The sequence below is a fragment of the Phascolarctos cinereus genome, unplaced genomic scaffold (assembly GCF_003287225.1).
Source record: "Phascolarctos cinereus isolate Bilbo 61053 unplaced genomic scaffold, phaCin_HiC Scaffold_726;HRSCAF=1367, whole genome shotgun sequence".
Classification (NCBI taxonomy): Eukaryota; Metazoa; Chordata; class Mammalia; order Diprotodontia; family Phascolarctidae; genus Phascolarctos; species Phascolarctos cinereus.
In genome coordinates, this window is record NW_027556098.1 from 21,686,162 (window position 1) to 21,693,285 (window position 7,124).

At 36.7% G+C, this 7,124-nt stretch overlaps 1 pseudogene; it reads right to left on the minus strand.

The window, feature by feature from the left end:
- Positions 1-955: 955 nt before the first annotated feature.
- Positions 956-3,687, minus strand: LOC110200981 (protein CIP2A pseudogene; annotated as a pseudogene).
- Positions 3,688-7,124: the final 3,437 nt, after the last annotated feature.

Consider the following 7,124-nt stretch of genomic DNA (forward strand, 5'->3'; position numbering starts at 1 on the left):
ATGCCCTTCACCTCTTACAGTTATCAAACCCTCCCCTCTTCCTGACCATAGCCAAAAGGCAGGATTTAGGAATGGAGGAAGGAGGGAGAGTAATATTTGTGAACTCATAGGTTAATTAGAAAATTCAGGGTTTTTTAATAGAAATATAAATATTTTTCTATTATAGCGTCAACTACATTGGAAAAAGTCACTGGGCTAGCAATAATGAGACCAATGTTCTAATTCCAGTTCTGTAAGTAATTAATTTTCTGATTGGACTGTTTACTTATCCTCTACAGAGCACAACTGCATCAAATCTACTTATACTATTATGGTGTATATTCCATATCTAATGGATTGGTGTCTTTCTAAAATTCCAGTTCAAGATACATATTCACCTGAAATCAAGAATAAACAAAGCATAAAAGAAATAGAAGTGATATGTACTCAAAGACATTGTGGCCAGGTACTCCTTCCCCTCTTGGCAGCTCATAGAAATCTTCATTTGAAAGAGAAAGACTTAAATCTTTCACATGCTCACTGAATATTAACTTAGCAATGTGAGCCATCAGCCCTTTGGCTTTGAAGTCAATTTTCAGGCTTTCATAGCATTGCATAGCACCAATTCTTGGTCATCATAGCCAAAACACAGCACCCTCAAATGCCACATATTGGGCTGGAACCAGGCAAGGAATATCTGTGCTCTCCAATAACAGCTCTCATTGGCCAAGTCCACCAATTAACACATCAATAAATTATCAGCTTTTGTTTTGTTTTATTTTGTTTGTTTTGGATTTTATCAGGTTCTTTACTAGACTGAAAATAGTTAATAATTTTCCTTGTCATTGTAAAGTCAATGCTGACCTTTTTTTGGGGGCAAGAGATAAATACCTACATACACAGACACACATACATACACACACACACACACACACACACACACACACCATGAGACCACAAGCCCTTGGCCAGAGTGCTAGAGGCTGAGGTTCACTGTCTCTGGCCTCAATTTTCCACCACTCAAGCTGTGGATCATCGCTATCATGTGAGAGTGCTTGTTCAGCTCCTCTTGCTGCTGTTTTACCAGAGTCTCTCTCTCTTCCAAAAGACTTTCCAGTTGTGCCTTTTGAACCTCCAGGGAGGAAGCCTTAATGCTTAATTCTTTTCTTGCCTGCTCTGTTCTATTTAATTCTTTTTTCAGAATTTCGATAGTTTCTTCCCTATCTTCTCTTTCTTTTTGCAGAGTTCTCAGTTTGTCCTCATGTGCTTTTGTTTTTTGTTGTAAGTTTGCTATTACACATTCTCTCTCCACTAGCTGATTCTGTATTTCTTTTCTTTGCTCTTCTGTTTCCATTAACTGAGCAATTGTTTTGTCATTTTGTTGCTTGAGTAATTCATTCAACTTTTTCACTGTCTCAATTTGTTTGTTTAGAGAATCACATGTGACCTGTAAATCTTTACTCTTCCTTTCAAAAGCTTCACTCCTCTGAATAAGTTCCATATAGGACTTTTTCAGCACTTTGTGTTCTTCAGCTACAGCTTGTAACTTCCTATTATGTTGAAACAGATGCTCAATATCACTCTGGACCCGTTCTAATTCAATCTGCTGTGATTTCAGTAACTCTCCAAGCTCTTCATTTTTTCACTCAACTTCTCTCAATATAGAAGCAAGGGTCCTCGCTTCTGATTCAGCTTGGGTTCTTTGACAACAATACTGAGCAATCAATCTATCAGCCTGTGCAAGGGCTAAGGCTTTTGCTTCCAAAAGATCCTGTAACTTACTTTCTTTGGATGCTAATGTAGACAATTTCATTTCATAGACATCCATTATGTCAGATATTCTCACGTCAGACATCTGATCCTTCATCTCCATTCCAGTCTGAAGTTTCTGTATTAGGTCCTGAATGTTTAAACCAGGGATGCTATCATTTGAAAGGTGAGCTGAGCCCTTTAGAGATGCTGAAAGATTTGGAGTTATGAAATCCATGTGATGGCACATGGATTCTTTTGGGCACATGCTCTGCTTCCTGGTGTCTATACGCATTGTTTGCTGCAATACTTTCACCAAGGACTACAGCAGGAAAGTCTGGTAGTGGTGCAGCTTCCAGTAATAGTCCAAGTCCACATTGTACTTGTTCCCTCTTCTCTGATGTTAAAGCAAAAGCTAAAGAGTAATCAAACGCTGATCCTGAAGCATTTTGTAGAAAGTGACTTCCATACCAGGAATCAACTGTTTAAGTCTACTCATAAGATCAAGTGTTTTCAAAATGACATCTGCAGCAAGTTTGCAAAGTTCAGAATCTGCTGCCTTTGTTCCAAACTCAATGTCAATCTTGCTACATGAAAACTGTTGTTCTATTAGAGTTGTACATCTGAGGATAGTCAATAGTTTAGCAAAGTGCATTTTTAATATATCATCTCCACACAAAGTAAGCAAAATGTCAATGGCCTTAGCCATTCTTTCACATTTTTTCCTTGTTAGTAGGTCATCAAGGTTCTCTTCTGTGAACTGAAGCTGGTCAAGAATGCTGGGCAACAGCAGGGCAAGAAAGCGATCAGTAGAGGAACAGCTGGCAGAATCTATGACATCCTCAAATATTTCCTTGAGCAATTCCAGTGCTAGAATACAACAGTTTTCTGATCCTTCCAAGGGTTGGCTTGACCAATGTAACAGAGCAACTGTTGGCTCTAAAGATTTAGGATGGTTTCCCAGTCTTGTGTTACCAGAAGCAGGTGATTCAAATACCGCCTGACTAAGAACATGGCGCAGCTGTGTGACTGAACAGAAGGCAAGAAGTAATTCAAAACCTTTGAAGAAGAATCAGGGTCCTTCCCATGAAGAAGACCTAATACTTGATTAAGGCATGAGTTGAAGTGTTCATATCTGGTGAGACAATTCTCAATTTTAGGGTTCTTGAGAAGATCCATAAGTAGGTCAACTGAATACTTTCTGGCTAATGTACCATCACCATTTACAAGAATATTAAATATTAACTGAAAAGTCTGATGAATGTTTCAAGAATGGAATAGCTTTTCTCCAACCTCCTCATTTAATGTTAGACTGGATAATATTGAGAGTGCAAACACAACCACAGTTAAACTACTGTAGGCCAAGAAACTAATGAGAGTACGATATAATGTCTTCACATTACTCAAAGACTTTACGTGGGTTTGAACAGCTAGGTTGTGCCAACAAAGATTTGCCAAGAGTCCTAGACAAAACATTGTTAATTCATCCTCAGGAGATTGAATATGACCTAGCAGGGATGTAATTAGCTCATCAAAATTGGCACCAGAATGGAAAACTTTGACACTACAGGTCAGCTTCTGCAGGAGTTGAAGGCACTGCAATGATACTGAGTCATTATGGACAGTACTGCTTCGATATACCCCTCCTGCCAGGACACTATTCAGATTTTAAGTGTTCTGCAGCCACTCTCTGATATCATTGTCTAGAGCTAGTTAAGATAACAGATTGATGATGCTTAAAGTTAGTGAAGTGCTTAAATTTGGGTCTTCAAGGAGCTCTACAAGGCAGCTCAGGCATTCACTTGGCAATATCTGGTTTGATGTAAACCATCGAGTAAGTTTCTGTCCAGAAACAACCTCCAAATGCCGCAGGAGCTGGCTACTGTTTGCCTCAGACTTGACTGCCTTATACTGGCTGATGGCCAGCAGCAAAGACTTCAGGTTGGCCGTGATGTCCATCGAGGCCGAGGCCTGGACCTCCGTGGAGCTGGGGAGAAAGTGCAGGGTCAGGGGCCGTGACACAGAGATGTGACAACGGGGACGATAGTCGTTCCCCGGCGCTAGGGCCGTGATCTTCTTTTTTTTTTTTTTCGGATTTTTTTAGCCCCGCCTTTCCACTCTTCTTACCTTTTCTTAACCTTGTCATAATACTTAGAGAAATGTCTTCCTATTTTTTCTTAATCAAATAACAACTTTTTTTTAGAGATTGTAGGTGATCCAATAACTTAGTTTGATTGATCATGTATCAAACATACATATATAAAAATCTATACTTTATGGAGGTTGATAGGAAAACTAGATAATACTGACATGAAAATTAAGATTTTCAGGAAACATTTGACACAGAAAAGCCTGACATGTTCCTTTTGTAACTTTCTTTCTTTATTCCAAATTAGTTTAATATAAACATAATTATCCTGAATAGGGAAAAAAGTCATAGCCAAAATAGCTAGAGTCCATATCAGAGTAGGTAGCTTACTCCAGATAGGCCCATATGCGGCAGCCACCTAAAAATTAGGAATGCATTCAAAAAGGGTGCAAATGATGTTATAATCTAACAGCAGCTAATGTTCAGGATGTTACCACAGAAACATAATAGAAGTTACCTGATAATCTATCCAAATGAGGACTATCACAGATCAGAGGTTAATTTCAGTTTGTAGACACACTAGCCAAATACCCCACAGAATCATACTTTGTATTTTCTGTCCCTAAAAGTTTTCAGGATTTGCCATGTTGTGAGTCTTTAAGCATGCAGAAGATTCTTGGGCTCTCACTATGCCTAACATAGCACAATAATAAATCTATCAGGTCTATGTCGCCTTATATTCTCTCCTTATTCTTTCCTAGTCAAGTTTGGGAAAGGGTCATGAAATTGCTTCTGTTAGAAAGAATAAAAACATTTCTGGTGCTCTCAGTCTTTTGGGGGTAAAGATAGAGTTTAAATTGTCTTTAAATATTTGAAAATAGGATTTTTTTTAACTTTACTGTGGTAGATTTGAGGCGTACATCCTAGATTAGAAATATATACATATACGTCCTTTAGTGTAATTGTAAGTATTTTGAAGATATTTGTCTCTTCTAGAATAAAAATATCATCATAGTACCAGGGATATTTTTATTATTTCATCTAACCTGGTCATACCACACCTAGAATGTAATATATAACTCTGGGCACCATGTTTTAAAAGCTAGAGTGCCTCCATATAAGTACAGCTACTATGAAGAGAGTCATCACCATGTCATATGAAAATAGGTTGAAGTAAATGGGGATGGTTGGTATTAAGAGAAGACTTTTTTTTTTAATGGAAGGGATCTCAGAGTTGGAAGCTGCCTCAGAAGTCACCCTGCTCGACCCATAACTGATCAGAAATGACTACTTTATCACCCCCAAATAGTAACCACAGCATCCTGTCTTTGAATATATGCAAAGGCAGAGGATTCTCTGCCTTCCAAGGAAGCCCACTACATTTTTAGACTATCTTAATTAATTTTCCCTATATCAAGCCCAAATCTGTCTCTGCAATTTCTATTTGTTTCTTCTGTTTCTTTTTTCTCTGAGATCAAATAAAACAAGTGGTATTCTTCCCCTTTATGAAAATTCTTCAAATACTTAAAGGTAGCTATCATAATTCCCCTAAGTCTTCATTTCTGGTGAAGAATCTTTATATTCTTCACTCAATCTTTATATATCTTGATTTCGACTCTTTTCCTTTATGCATTGTAGCTTGCAAATATCTGCCCTGAAATGTGGTTTCCATGATACTGCAAATGTGGTCTGACGAGGGTAGAGAATGTGCAAAGGGACTATCAATTCCCTAGTTCTAGATATTATTTTATATTAATGTATCATAATATCCATAATATTTTGGCATCATATTGATAAATTCATCTTAAAAGTTCATGAATCTTTTTACAAATTATCTTTCACATGAAAATTATTATCTTGCCACATCTCAGCAATCACATCTTTATGAAACGTATTTCTTTGACTCAAGTGAAGAACATCACATTTATTCCTATTAAATTTCATCTTAGTAAATTTGGCTCATCATTCTTTTTCTCATCTTGATTCTATTGTGTCAGCTGTCTTTGTATATATATATATAATCATTAAAAAATAATACTATTTACATATATTCTAAAGGGTGTAAGATGAAAGCAAGACTTAAGGTGTTCTGCTTGGCCCTAAAGGACATAATGAGGAAAATACAAAAGTAAATTAAGGTTTTATAGTCATGGAGGAAAAAAATTTTCAGCACAATAAAAAAATGTAAAGCATTCTTTTCTTTAAAAGTTTCAGGAAGCAGATCTGAGCTCAACCTAAGGAAAAACTCTCCAACAATAGGTCTATCCAGAAGTGGATCACTTGAAAGATGGTGAGATCTTTGTCATTTAAGTGGAAGTTAGATGAACAATTGATACATTTTAATTGAAATTCATGTTTCATAAAGGTCGAGGTTTGTTTGGATAACCTCTCATATCACTGCCAATTTCTGCAATTGAGGTATTCTATGACACTATCAATATGCTTTGTTATCTGCCATTATTACTTTCATAAGACAGCACAATAGACCATTGCAAAAACATTCAAGAAACTAGTATCTGGCGTTTAGAGTTAATTTTTTTTTCTTTATAATCTTGGTGAGTGGAATGAATTCTTGCAAATTCTAGACACTCAATAAGCGTTTTCTGAATTAAACTGAATCAATAGAGAGGCAGCTGTGGATAGAGTGTCAGGCCTAGAGTCAGTAAGACTTGAGTTCAAATTCAGCATCAGACACTAGTTGTGTGATCATGAGCTAGTCACTTAATCTCTCTGCCTCAGTTTCTTCATTGTTAAAATGGAGATGATAATAGCACCTACCTCACAGGAGTTTTGAGAAGATTAAATGCTTTGAGTTATGCAAAATACTTTGAAAAAGTCAAAGTTTTATGGTCTAGAAAGAAATTATTTACCGAGAGTTAGAAGTAGTCATAAAAGTCACAGCTAAATGGCGCAGTGGATACAGCACTGGCCCTGAAGTCAGGAAGACCTGAGTTCAAATCCGACCTCTGACCAAACACTTGACACTTGACTAGCTGTGTGACCCTGGGCAACTCACTTAACCCCAATTGCCTAAAAAAAAAAAGTAGTCATAAAAGTCCTAAGTAAATAACTGCAATGCATCATAACAAAAGCCTTTTACACAAGCAAAATCAATGTATTTAGAACAAGTAGTAAAATTGCAGAGTGAAAATGTTTTTTGATTGAAATGACTGGATAAAAGTCAAGATATATAAAATTATGAACCATTGTCTAATAGATACATGATGGAAAGATATGAATCTTTGGGGGTAAAAATATTTAAAATATAATATTTTAAATATTTAAAAATTATAAATGACCCCACAAA